This window comes from Mus caroli, unplaced genomic scaffold (genome assembly GCF_978045245.1).
Source record: "Mus caroli unplaced genomic scaffold, Mus_caroli_1 scaffold_16, whole genome shotgun sequence".
Classification (NCBI taxonomy): Eukaryota; Metazoa; Chordata; class Mammalia; order Rodentia; family Muridae; genus Mus; species Mus caroli.
Genome location: NW_028227271.1, coordinates 88,918,143 through 88,933,042, shown reverse-complemented (window position 1 = coordinate 88,933,042; position 14,900 = coordinate 88,918,143).

Here is a 14,900-nt window from a genome sequence, read left to right as displayed (position 1 = left end):
AGCCACAATGTACATGCCAAGTCTGAAAATTATTTAAAGAAATTTTAAATGCCATGACTACAATTGGTCTGTCTTTAATGTACACAAACATTAATATAATCCATGAATATATTATCTATAGATAATTATGATTTTATATATATATATATATATACATATAAATACACACATAAACACCCACAGAGAGGGAGAGAGCTAGAGAAAGTCAATTTTCTCACCAACATCCCTATATACAGCAGCCTTCAGATGGCATAACTATCAACATCAAATTCACATTTCTATTGATTGAAATGTTAAATTATTGGTTATAGGAACAATGCAATTCAGTGTTTCTAAGCTACGATATTCATCATCAGTTCTTTGATTTATCTAAATAAATATTCCCTTGCTACTCTGTATGTGTAGAAACTGAATCCTTTCAGGTGTGTCTAGAAAGTCATTTACACATTCAGTGTGTAATTATGTTATGCCTCTAAACTTGAAAATCAGTTATCCAAGAGAGCAAGTAGCAGAAAGTGAATTTTCATCTAGAAGAACATATAGAGTTATCTAGATATGTTGAAAGGCTAATTAAAAAGCAAATAATTTTACTATATGTTTTAAGATACATACAGTACATATCATACATGTATTGTATATATCTTAAGTAATGAATACTATCTTGCTCTTAGCTATCTAAGCAGGTAAATGATTATAAGATGTTTCTGAGTTAAGATGGAGGATGAACACTAAGACTCACCTACAGTGTGTACATATAGGCTGAAGGTTACAACTAACAACATCAAAATGTCTACAGTACAAGCAATAAGTGATTACTACTTGCTCAATTATAGTCAGGCTCAGTTTTTAATGGATAGCGTAAGTCAATCGCCAAATCTGTTTTCTGTCCTATCAGAACTGAATGGTTTCCTGTAACAGAATAACTCCGTTCTGTGTACTATGTTCCAGGAAAAGAACTACTTCCCATCCTCTTTCTATATACATATTCTGAAAGCAAGACTCTATTTCAACCCCTCCATTTATAAGTATTAGAAAGCTTTATTGTGGAAGCTCTAAAATAACAGTTATCAAATAAAAAGAGGATGGGATCTAGGAAAGAAATTTTGGTTGGCAGGCATCAGTGACTCAGAACTTCAATAAATAGCCATGAGTTATGCCCAAGGTCAAAGAAATTATAGCATGGCTATGAAAACTTTGAAGCTCACAATTAAGCAAATGAAGTGTAACTTTAAAAGATCCCTTTTGTTAGAAATTACAATAACCAGGACTGCTAAAGATTTCAGTGGCAAAAGTAGAGATTAGGTCTCAGATGAAAGAAGTAATCATAAAGTTAAGAGAAGTAAAAAGAACAGGCCATTATTTCTGGCTCCTTGTTATAGAAGAAAAGAGACATATGTCATGACATATGCAGGCAAGGAGGGCCAAAGTGAATATGGCTTTTTATTTATTTCTCTAATGTTTAAATGGCAGGGGCTTGATGTTTATGGGTGACTAGGAGGTAGCTCCTGGAAATAAGACAGATGAAGGTATATGAAACACAGGGGTAATAGACTGGGAACGTCCCCAGAGGGTACTCAAAGTGACGAGATCAACAAATTCATGTTATGGATGAAAAAAAGCAACATCTATATATGAACAATGGGAGCAAGTGAGAACACTTACAGAATCCATTTGTACTGAAAGCATCACACATCACTGTGGTTGTCAAGGTAAGTGTACAGGTTGCTCCCAACACTACATTATATTTTCCATGACAGATATATAATGCCAAATAAAAATTTCTGGAAGCTGTGTAGAACTCCAATTTAAGAAATAACCACCACAAAACTTTTAAAATGAATTTTAGTCATGAATTTTTAGTAATCACTTAGCTGTGAACGAGTGTTTAACAGTTTACCAAATTTTCTGAACTTCAAAGTGAAAATTAGGCGTGTTGAAAATATACATTCTTTTTATGCATGACTTTAAAACTAAGTTTAAAAACAACATTCAAGAATTCCTGGTTTTATTGTGTTTCCTCCATCTCCTTCTAAACTATCCTTCCCGAATTCTGTCCAGCTTAAGCAACTCTCTCAGCTTTCCCCCTTTCTCTGATCATAGCCTTGCATCTGCTATCTGTCTCTCCAGAAACTCTTCTCACTGCACCCTTACCATGTCAGGGTACTAACCAGCTCCCTTGACTTGTGTACTTACATTAGTATGTATTCAAATCCAAAGATTCAGCGCTAGGATTTACAAATAAGAGAGAGAACACAACATTTGCATTTCTGAATCTGGGATCTGTCACTCAAATATAATATTTTCTAGTAACATCTACTTCATGTTTTATTTTTATTCACAGGTAAAAGCATTTCTGTCTGTGCAGGCACCATATTTCTATAATTGATTCTTCAGTTGAAGGACATTTAGGTTGTTTGTATTTACTAGTTGTAGTGAATTGACTGGCATTGAACATAACTGAACATCTGTATCTCAATGGATCTTGAGTCTCTAGGTAAAGGAGTGATGTAAGGGGTTTGTAAGGTAGGTGAATGCTGAGTTTATGAGCACTCCATATTGGTTTCTATAGTGGCTGCACCAGTTTACCCTCTCACTAATAGTGACTGAATATAACCTGTATTTCTTCTCAGTTCTTTTTTAAATCTTAGTCATTCTGACTGGACTAAGATTAAATATCAAGGAAGTTTCAGTTTGTATTTCCCTGTCTATGAAAGATGTCCAATACTTTTAAATTATATTTCTTAATGTGTGTGTGTGTGTGTTTTAATCAATTTTTAAAGTCCAGTCACTATCCCCTTCCCAGTCTGCCCTCTGACAGTTCCTCATCCCATCCCTCCTCCCCTATGTCCATGAGGATGCCCCCCCCAGACCTGCCCACTCCCTGGAGTCACAAGTCTTTCAAGGGTTATCTACATCTTCTCTTATTGAGGCCAGACCAGGCATTTCTTCAGCTTCGTCTAGCTTCGTCCCAAATTCAACCACAGAGTTCCCCAGCTTCTATTCATTGGTCGGCTGTATCTGCATCTGACGTTTTCAGCTGCTTGTTGGGACTCTAGGAGGGCAGTCATACTAGGCTCTTTTCTGTAAGCACATCACTAATACTGTCGGGCCTTGAAGCCTCCCCTTGAGCAGGATCCCAATTCTTGGACATTTTTGTTTCTTCTTTTGAGAACTTTCTGCTAAGAATTTTAGCCCATGTTTAATTGGGACTTTTTTTTATTGACTCTTCCTTTTTTTCTGGTTCTTTATATGTTCCTGATATTAATCCTTTATCAGATGTATAACTGGCCAAGATTCTACCCCATTCTGTGGATTTCCACACCTTGATATTGATTGTATCCATTAATGTAAAGGAGATTCATATATTTGTGTGTGTGCATGTCTCTCTTTTTTTCCTATGTGTGTATATACAAAGCATATACATAGAAGCAGTACCAAATCAGTTGTGTTATGTGTATAAATTTGTAACGATAATAACTATAGAAAGTAAATTCAGGAATTATTACTGGAGTAGATGTTATTGCGAGTAGTTTGAAGTGGGAGAGGGAACAGCATATATCATATAATGATATCCTCATATGTGAAGTTTTCCACAAAACTAGTAAAAAAAAAGTCAAAATAACTTTGCCTATCAATGCAGCATTATATTACGTTTTGTTTAAATTTTAAAAATTTATGTATATTTAGGATACAGATGAGAAAACCATGAGAATATGTTTTTTCACTTCTTATTAATTGATTAATTGATTAGAATATCTGAAAATGCAACCAGTACATGTTCAATTGTAGATACAAAAGACAAGTAAAATGTGAGAAATATAATATTGATTAATAAAGAAAAAGAAGGAGAAAGTTTAGAGATGATTTTTATCATGCAGTAGAAACACATTTCTGTAACACTTAGCGAAAAGAGAAAGACTACATGGAAAACTCGTGGCCTGGCAGTAGGATTATGTGGCCTCCCTTTCCCCCAGCCTGGAACCTGCCTGCTCAAGGGTGGAGCTACCGGCTCATTCGTCCTGCCACGCCCACTGCTGGAACCTGACCTTGCTGCCTGGAGGCACACACGTGTTCGTCCTGCTACTGGACCCTGAGTTACTTGGCGGGAAATTGGGTTCCCTCCCCCTCCCTTTATAAACTGAGTGTCTGGAAATATTAAATTGAGTCTTGATCCGAATGTTGTCTTGACTCCATTGTTTCTTCCGCCCTATCTAGTTACCTCTCTTTGCAGGGAACTGCCATTCTCAGTTGAACCGTTCGTGTTGTGGACCGCGGGCGGGCCGCAACAGGATTATATCTGAATATGTACCTGACACTACCTCTTCCATATTAGCACTCAGAGCAGTGGGGTATTAGTTAGGTTCCATTGACACTGAGGGTGTTGAAATGTGGCAATAGAGGATGAATGAAACCACATCAACTCGATACAATGGGTTTTGTAAGCAACCATTCTCAAGAAGCCTGGATCCATAATAGCTGTCAACTTTGATCTATTCTTCACTTAATATGATATTGACTATTGCTTTGCTGTATATTATTTTTATTATATTTAGATATGGGTCTTGAATTCCTGATCTCTCTAATACTTTTAGCATGAAGGAGTGTTGTATTTTGTCTAATGTTTTTTTTTTTTTTCAGTTCAGACACTGAGGTACCAACCAGGTAGCATAGTACGTCATTTCCCCCCCACCCCTAATTCCTCCCTACATCTCCTCCTACCAGGGTCCACCTACATTTTGTCTCTCACTAGAAACAAATCTATTTCCTAATGGTAATAGTAAAATATACTATAATAAAATAAAACCTTAACAAACTAATTAAAAAAAAAACCCTACCAAAAGGAAGAGCCCAAGAAAAGGCACATGAAACAGACATGGAGTCAAAGACCCAGTAATTCTCATACCCAGAATTCCCACAACAACACAAAATTGTAAGCCATACTTTATGTTCAAAGGACTTGAATAAAGGGAGAGAGGCTGGGACGGGGAAGAAGAAGACAAGAAGAGGAAAAGAATGAGGAAGACGAAAAAGAGGAAGAGGAGGGGAAGGAGGAGACTAAGCTGGAGGAGGATGGGAGGAGGACAAACAGGAGGAGGAGGAGGAGCAAGAAGAGAGGAGGAAATTAAAATACATTGCCTGTGGCTGCTGCTGTCTGACCCTACTTGTCCTTTGTGGTTGGAGATGAGGTGGCATGGAATCAAAGGCATAGACTACAGGAGCAGGTGGGAAACGCCACAGCAAGTTCCTCTGAACACTGCTACAAGCTTCTTTAATACCTGCCACCTGTGCCCCATTAGTCACTTCTACATGGCAGTTATTGATTGGCTGACATTGTCTGCATCAAATATCCTTTGTGTCTCAGGCAGACTTCAATTAGATCCTCCTGTAGGAGATGCCTTTGTGACTTCATGGTGCCTGACATTTATGTAGAGGTGGCCACTACATTCCTCCTACAAATGTATGTATTATAAATATATATTAATATACAATATACAATATAGTAAAATATATATTAAAATACATTTTTAAATGACTTTTTAAAGGCCCGAGACAAGGAAACTCCAAAGATAACATAAAATTTGTTTTAGACATGCACTCGAAACTTAAAGGAAGTTTGTTTCCCCAGTGAGACTCCCTTGGAGACAAATAAATTTTAATTAGCAAGTTATTATTAAATGAAGATAACTTCTGGATTAGGGATAGGGGCATGAGTCTACTTCTCCTTTTAGCAGTAAAGACCTCATCTGATAGAGACATATGGAGGACTTCTGCTTGGTGCCTAAGCCTTTGTGAGTTCATACATACATGGATCCTGTTGCTTTAAAGGGCTTTCTTTTGCCTGGTGTCCTCCATTCCTCTGGCTACTACACTCTCCCTCATCTTCTGAAGGGTTCCCTGTGCCATGAGGGAAAGGATTTGATGGAAACATCCCACTTAATGCTGAATTCCAAAGTCTCTCACTTCCTGTGTAATGTATGGATCTGTTTTCTTTCCATCTGATGCAGGAGGAAGCTTCTATGACAGTGTCTGAGCAAGCACTGATCTATGATTAAAGAAGAATATAATTAAGAGTCATTTTATTTTTATGTTCTTTTAACAGAATGATGTTATCTGCTTTTACCATAGATGCCTGGATTATCTAGTCTGTTTCTTAGTCACCCAAGCTGTGTTGAGTGTTGGTTCCATCCCATGAAGTAGCCTTAAGTCAAATTATGTATTGTCTGGTTTCTCCCATAAGCTTTCTGTCATCATTGCCCCAGTGTATCTTGCAGACAGGACACCACTGTATATCAAAGACTTTGTGGCTGACTTGTTGTTGAAGCTTCTCCTCTGATAAAGTGCAGAGTTCTTTTCTGTACTAAAGACACTAGTGCACATCTGAATGAAGACTATATGTAACTATCAGTTTGATATTTTACGTTCAAAGAGTCATGTTGATGCTGATAATAGTTATCCTTGACCTCAGTTTTTAGAGAGCAGCCTATAGCCTTGGTAACAGCGTGAATTGCTTGGTTGTTCACATCTGACCAATTTGACCACTAATTGAACTGGATGTAAACCGTTCTTGATTCCAGAAACTTTATTTGCTTATAAGAGTTACCAAGTTACAGCTCATTAAGCTCTATTATTCGATGGTTTAATTTAGATCACTCTCATATATGTATATATTCTAGGAATAATTCAAGTATATTATGTTGTCATACTATCCTTCAAATGGTCATTAATTTTAGTGTCTCTTTCCATATTCCTTCCTTCATCTCTTTGTTCTTTCTCAATCCCTCACCATGTAATGCAGCCATTCTAGATTCTGCCATGTCTATTCATAACAGTTCCAATATATTTTTGTTTATACTCTATTAAATTTGATTTTGTACCTCCTGTAATCAGCTAATATGGATTTAAGTAAATCTATGAAATCTATTAATATTTTATCAAGTTAAAATACTAATATATACACATCATTATTTAAAAATAATTGTAAATAATAAGAATTCCTTTTATCAGTTTTTCAGTCATTTAAAAACTAAATGAGAAGAAGATTAAGACAGCTTAATGAAGAATTTCTCATAGTGTTCAGTAAATACATGATCTTCAGAGTGATGAGTGGAAATAGACATATGTAATTGTTAATCTTGTCAATATGACTAGAAGCAGAATCAAATACAAGGTAAACTTTTAATCACACTTATGGGATATTTTCTTGCCCAGATTATTTAAAGTGGAGGTGATTCACAAAAATATGTGCCTCCTCCTGGTTGTAAACCATATAAAAGACTGAAGAAGGAAGTTTTACTTTTGCATAATACAGTAGTATTATTTAAAAATCTTGGGCACGTGGTTTCTATCTTAGACCATTTATGTTCCCAAATGAAAGATATACCTATCCCTAACCCAAGTTATTACTTACTGTATTTCACCTGGGCTGCTTTAAGCTTCAACTGACCAGCCCATGTGGCCTTGTTTTTATGACCCAGCTAGCTCATGGCAGCTCTCCTTTCTCCTCTCCTGCAGCTTCTCTTCTATTCCATGGTACCTTCTTTTTCCTCTCTCTTCCTCTCCTCGTGGTCTCTTCTCTCTAGGCCTGGGAAAATTTCAACCACAGCTCTCTCTTCTTCCCAATTATTGGCTGTTAGCATCTTTATTCACCAAAAAGAATTAACTGGGGGCAGGGTTCCTCAGTGTCCAATGTGTAGACTCTCTCATTTTTGGGGAAAACAGCTTTGGAGACCCTGAATTAGCATTAGATTGAAAGGAATATTAGGCCAACCCACTAAAACGTGTGTTCATTCTTGTTAGAAAATTATTGATAATGCTGTATTACATCTCTTGAAGCTTAATGTGTGCTGAAGACCAGTAGTATTCATTACTGTTTATCTATGTATGTTATATATGTTATACATGTTTATATATCTATATATGTTATATATGTTCATATTCATAACTTTGTTTTCATTTTAAATATTGTTAAATAATGAGTATGCCTTATTACATTAGAAGTGACTAAATTTTAATAGATTCTGCTTTTATTTTGAATATCAACATTTAAATAATAGTAAGAATTTAGGTTATAAAATACAACCCAATGACAGAGAGACAGAGCTCTTTTTAATATGAAAAACACTGAGATCTCTCCTCAGTACTGCCAGAAAGTAATGCTGGTTGTCATTTGATGAAAGTGTAATTCATATTTTTGTTATGACAACATGATTGATTTCACTTAAGTGTGTGTAGACACACACATCCACACAAAAATGTTATTATTATAAGCCAGTAGTAAACTGCTAAAATAATATTTTTGTATTGTAAGTGTGAATATTAATCTTCTATGAAATCTTTATTATATTTTTTCTCTAAATGTTTTTCTCAAAATGGAAAATTTAGGATAACTTTGGCAAGGAACCAAGTACATTGACCTGATGAGTAAATAAGTTTCAAAGTTAAATAATTTAGCTAAAAGAAAATGGTTCATAATTAAGTTTCAAATAGCCATTGATTAATGACAAGTTGGCATTTATACATGAATATATAAGTATATACATACATGCACATTTACATATAAATGCATTCATACATATAAGGAGTAGAATATTTAATTATCAGAAATCATTTTAAATTAATACATGCCACTATAAATAGAAATGTGTAACTATGCATATCTAATATTGAACACCACTTCTGAGAGCTAATGAATTATTACTTAATTGATATGCTAACTGATAATGGTTATGTGTGTGGAAGAAAAGTAAGAATGTATAAAAGTACAAAGGCATAAATGAGGGACAGAAGGAGATAAATTGATAGATGGATTGGAAAATAGTATTATGAATACGAGCATTTACCATGAAGTAGAAAACTATAACATGATGTACTAATATATCTCATATTTTTAATCAACTTATTCTTTATGTGATTTCAGTTCTTCATGGATTAATGACTACTCATACATTTACAGTTCTGTTTATATACCATATTCTAACTTTAATTAGTTCAGGTCACATCATCTGGATTATTGTAACACATTTTAATACTTCCACACCATGTTGTGAGAGTTCACATTTCTCCCTTCTCATTGCCAACTTCCCTTGCCTGCTTCTGCTGTTTAGGTACTGTCTTTATTGATTCTCTCACACATTTTTCCTGCTGTTTGTACATCTGTGAACATTTCTGGGCAGTGCTACAACACTTAGAGATTTGGCTTCTCTGTCCTTCCTTCCTCTTTTTCTTTCCCATAGGTGCAGACCTTTGGAATAAACTTATTTCTTTGGTATTGTCTCTGCTGTAGTACTTTCTGTCTGCAGATCTGGACATATTATAAACATCAATTTCAACCTACTCTGTGATTCAAATGGGAAATAGAGTTTTGCAGAAAAGTTACCTACCCAGTACACTGAAATAACACTTTTCTTTTTTTCTCCTCAACTATTGTTTTAATGTGCCCATTAAAGCAAACTTCTGCCATCTCAGCTGTTTTGCACCTGTGGTAGGGAACCTGCTGAAAGACAGTCAGTATTCAGATGTGAATGCTAGCAAACTATTTCCACAAGTAACTATTTCTGACCTGGATTTGAGTCACAGCTCTTAGTAACACATAGAACAAATTTTGTCTTCAATTCATTTATTTAACAGAATGAAGAGGAGTTGGATGGAAAGTGGGTAGCATCTGGGAGAACTTGATTAAGAGAGAAAAGTATAATCAAAATATATTGTGTGAAATACGAAAGAAAATTAAGTGAACTATACAGAAGACTCAGATGTACTGGGGATAAGTGTGCGACAAACAACACTTCTCTTTAGTATTATTTTTATTACGTATTTTCTTCATTTACATTTCCAGTGCTATTCCAAAAGTCCCCCACATGCTCCCCCCTCCCACTTCCCCACCCACCCACCCACTCCCACTTTTTGGCCCTGGCGTTCCCCTGGACTGAGGCATATAAAGTTTGCAAGACCAATGGGCCTCTCTTCCCAATGATGGCCGACTAGGCTATTTTCTGCTACATATGCAGCTAGAGACATGAGTTCTGGGGTTACTGGTTAGTTCATATTGTTGTTCCACCTATAGGGTTGCAGATCCCTTTAGCTCCTTGGGTACTTTCTCTAGCTCCTCCATTGGGGGCCCGTGATCCATCCAATAGCTGACTGTGAGCATCCACTTCTGTGTTTGCTAGGTCCCAGCATTGTCTCACAAGAGACAGCTATATCAGGGTCCTTTCAGAAAATCTTGCTAGTGTATGCAATGGTGTCAGCGTTTGGAGGCTGATTATGGGATGGATCACTGGATATGGCAGTCTCTAGATGGTCCATCCTTTCGTCACAGCTCCAAACTTTGTCTCTGTAACTCCTTCCATGGGTGTTTTATTCCCAATTCTAAGAAGGGGCAGTGTCCACACTTTGGTCTTCATTCTTCTTGAGTTTCATGTGTTTCCCAAATTGTATCTTATATCTTGGGTATTCTAAGTTTCTGGGCTAATATGCACTTATCAGTGAGTACATATCATGTGAGTTCTTTTGTGATTGGGTTACCTCACTCAGGATGATGCCCTCCAGGTCCATCCATTTGCCTAGGAATTTCATAAATTCATTTAAACACACAAAATATTGGTATTTCTTTTATTGCCCATTATATATGAAGCTCCTGCCTAACCTACAGGTTGACTACAGAACCATCAAACCCAATAATTTACTCTATTAAAGTAAAATCCAATCAGTGTGTTTCCGTATTAACAAATGAATGGTAATATTTAAATAAAAAATGTGTATATTTTCACCTCTTTGCTATAATGCACACTTGAGACCTTATGTGTTGTAGCCATTGTCAAAATCAATTTCAAATCATGATATCATTTAATCCTTGTTTTATGAACTAGGTGTGGTGGGGACAGAAGCAGGAGAGATCAGGTGTGTGGAGGAGAAGGGATGGGGGGAGAGAATGAGGGGAGAGACATTTGGAACTGAGGGGCAGTATAGAAGAACCTAGATTAATGGTAAGTTTCTAGAATCTGTAAGTGTGACCCTAGTGAAGGCTTTGAGTAATATATTATAGAACCTGAACTACCTTTTGTAACCAAGGCTAGTCTTCCAATGTTGACCCTGGAATGCATTCCATTGAGTTGCTGGTTGAGAGTGTCTTGTGGAGATACCTAAAGATCCCAGCCTGATGCTAGAATACACAAAGAGTTGCTGTCCCCAAAATTCAGAGTGTTGTCCCTTTTCCAAGGGACAATTGTGGGGATTTGCAGGCTGGTCTCCAGTCGAGCTGAGGTCTGAACCCCGATGGTCATAATTCACCCACATGACATGGTAGGCGTTCCCTCATGCTCCTGGAACTCCAACTTCTGCCTAAGGTCCCACCTCCCACAGCCCCCACAAGAGAAGCATGGTCAGTAGTCATGTAAGCAATGGCCCAAGCTTCTGACCTTCAGGCTAAACTCCTCCCCAGTTACCTAGCAACAGTGAAGACCATAAAAAGGGGTGATCAGCCCACACCTCATTCTCTTATTCCTTTTTCCCTCTCACCTCTCTCTTCTCTCACTTCTCTCTTCTCTTTGTCTTCTTCCCCCCTCCCTCTTCCTCCTACCTACCTTCTCTCTTTCCCCTGTATTTTTATAATAAAGCTCTAAAACCATAGAGACTCTGTTCTGCTTCTTCAAGTTCCGCTGCGCACTCTGGTTAGTGTTGGGAACTTCTTCCCTCTTCCCTCTCTCCCACAACCCTGGTGGCTTTAGCAAAGTAGCTTCGGGGGCCTCCCCAGGCAGGGCTGCCTCTTGACCACCCCCTGAAGAGTGGAATAGAGGAATGCCCACGCAGGGATGAGTGGATAGGGTAGATATCAACCTTCCCATGCCTTACTGACCAGAGAATAGGGAAACTCTGGCGGGGTGTGGGTATCTTTTTCCTTCTGTTCTTCCCCAGGGCCCCAGCCCCCCACCCTTTTTCATTTTGTTCCCAACAGACAATTATGGACAACATCCATATTGCTTATAAAGCATAGAGACAGTGCCTGCATGGAGTCTTCAGGCCTATGTTCTTGTCTCTGACTGTATATTATATGCGGAAAGAGTTTAAATTTGAGATCTCCACCTGGGGCCTCCAATCAGTGATCAAGAAACATCATGGAAGAAGGGGGAGGAAACACTGTAGAAGTCAGTGGGTATGGAAGACACCAGGAGGGCACCTCTGGGTCTGTTTATTTTAGTTTGATTATCATTTACTTAACAGAAATATCTACTTTTAAGTGCATAGGTTCTAAATCTGTCTTGCTGGGTCTAGAATATCTCTGGATGATTTTTTTTTCTAGTTCTGTCCATTTGCCTACAAAGTTCATCGTGTCATTTTTTTTTTAACAACTGAGGAATATTCCACTGTGTAAATGTCTCAGATTTAATTGAGGAATCTCAAGACTGTTCCCAGTTTCTGGATATTATATATGAAGCTGCAATGAACATAGTTGATCAAGTATCTTTGTGGTAGCATAAAGTATTTTATTGTTAAAAGCCCAAGAGTGGTATGGCTGGATTGACAGAAAAATCAGTTTCTATCCTTCTGAGAAATCCCCATATTTATTTCAAATAGTGACTGTATAAGTTTGCCCTCTTACCAACAATGGAGGAGTGTGTCCTCTGTGGCACATCCCCAGCATCAGCTGTCATTATTGGTTTCGATCTTAGCCATTCTGACCTGTTTAAGATGAAAACTCAAATTAGTTTTGATATTGCATTTCCTTGATGGCTCAGGATGTTGATCATGTCTATAAGTGTTTCTCAGTCATTTCATATTCCTCTAGAGAGTATTCTCTGTTTAGATCTGCCTACCCCCATGTTTTAATTTAGTTATTTTGTCTATTGATATCTAGTTTATTATTTATTGGTTATTTTGTTTATTTACATTTCAAAAATATTATCTCCCTTCCCATTTTCCTCTCCACAAACCCCTCTCCCAGAATTCCTCCTGTCAAAAGGAAACACAGGGACAAACAGTAGATATCTAGTTTCTTGAGTTCTTTATATATTTTTAATATCAGCTTTCCTCATATTCAAAGTTGATGAAAATCTTGTCCAATATTCTAGGCTATTGGTTTATCAAATGGATGGTTTCCTTGGCTAACAGAATCTTTTCAGGTTTATTTCAATTTCATGCAGGTTCCATTTATTAATTGCTGAGTTTGGTGCCTGCACTATCATGTTCAGTTCATAAAATCATCTCCTATGCCAATGTGTTCAAGGGTATTTTCCCTTTGGATTCAATTGGGTTCAGTGTGTCTGTATTAAAGTTTGATCCTCTTGGACTTGTGTTTTCTGCAGGATAATAATGATGTATCAGTTTGCACTGTTTTTCATATAGACATCCAGTTTTACCAGCACCATTTGCTGAAGATGCTGTTTTTCTTCCAGTATGTTTATTTCTGGCTTCTTTATCAAAAAATCATGTCTCCATATGTGTTTTGATTGATGTCTGGATCTTTGCTTCTACTCAATTGATCAATACTGTATATTTTTATGAACACATCATGTCATGTTTACTACTATAACCCTTGGTACACATGAAATCAGGAATGAGTTATCTCCCTGGATTTTCGTTGTTTAGGATTGTCTTAGATGTCTTGGTGTCACTTTTGTTTTTGCTTTTGTTCTGATTTCATATACAGTTGAGAATTTTCTTTTTTAGGTCCATGAAGAACAGTGTTGGAATTTTGATTAGGATTAGATTGAATCTAATTAGACTGCATTTCATAAGATGGCCATTTTTGCTATGTGAATCCTACATGAGCATGGGAGATCTTTCCATCTTATGATAACTTCTTTATTTTCTTTCAGCAAAGACTTAATTTTTTTTATTATACTAATCTTTTCCTTGCTGGATTAAAGTTACTTCAAGATATTTTATATCATTTGAGGCATAGCTCAGTCTTAAATAACTGTAAATTGGAAGTTCATTTGTACAGAGAATTAAAAAAAAATTCATTATTATGTTTGCCTAATTATCTCTTATACAATTATGATTTAGGAAGTTAAAAAGAAATCTGTAAATGGTTTAGATTTCATTCCTTTGCTAAGTAATTGCTCTAACATTTGAGTTAATCTTCCTTCACTTACCTTGCCTTCACTGAGTGACAACATGGTTGCTAATTAATAGGTTGATGAATTAAAGCACATGGTAGCTAAAGTATTCTATCAGACACATTGAACAAGACTGTCAACTTGCCAGAAAAAAATATATATGTGCTAAACTTGGTGCATAAATTATTTAAGGTAGGAGAGGTGCTGACTTGGCCTACAATGCAAATGAGAAAATCCACAAAACAAAAATAATAATAACTTATTAATTCATTCCTGTATTTTAAGGCAATGCCTTTATTCTAACTTCTGTTGAAAGACAAAACACAGACATTAAACAAAAATGGTCATCAATTTTGCTTTTTTTCCTAAGAAAGATTGTGTTTAAAATGGAAACATTTATGATATGAGCTATAAGGAATAATTGCTTAATTGAATGTTTGTAAATGCAATGATTTCTAAAATTTTCTCATTTTAATGAGTATACTGATACAATGATTTATTGTAAAGATCCATTTTATTTTAATTTTTTTACGTTTCACATGTATTCCTAAACATGTATCTCTTTCTCATTAATGAATCTTCACTGATCATTTCAGTAGTTTTAAATTGAATTCTTACTATGTGCTATATCTACTGTGAAGTTTAACAGCATGAATATTTCTGAGTTTACATTCTTCTTACAGAATATTGATCACATACATGAGTCCCTATTTGTTAATTTAGTTATAAGTTTCAATAATTCATACAAAATTATTTATCATATTTGTGAATGGTACCTAACACTTAAACAACAAAACTGCTAACATTGAGACTGCAGAAATGGTCTTTCAAAATGAGTACTAT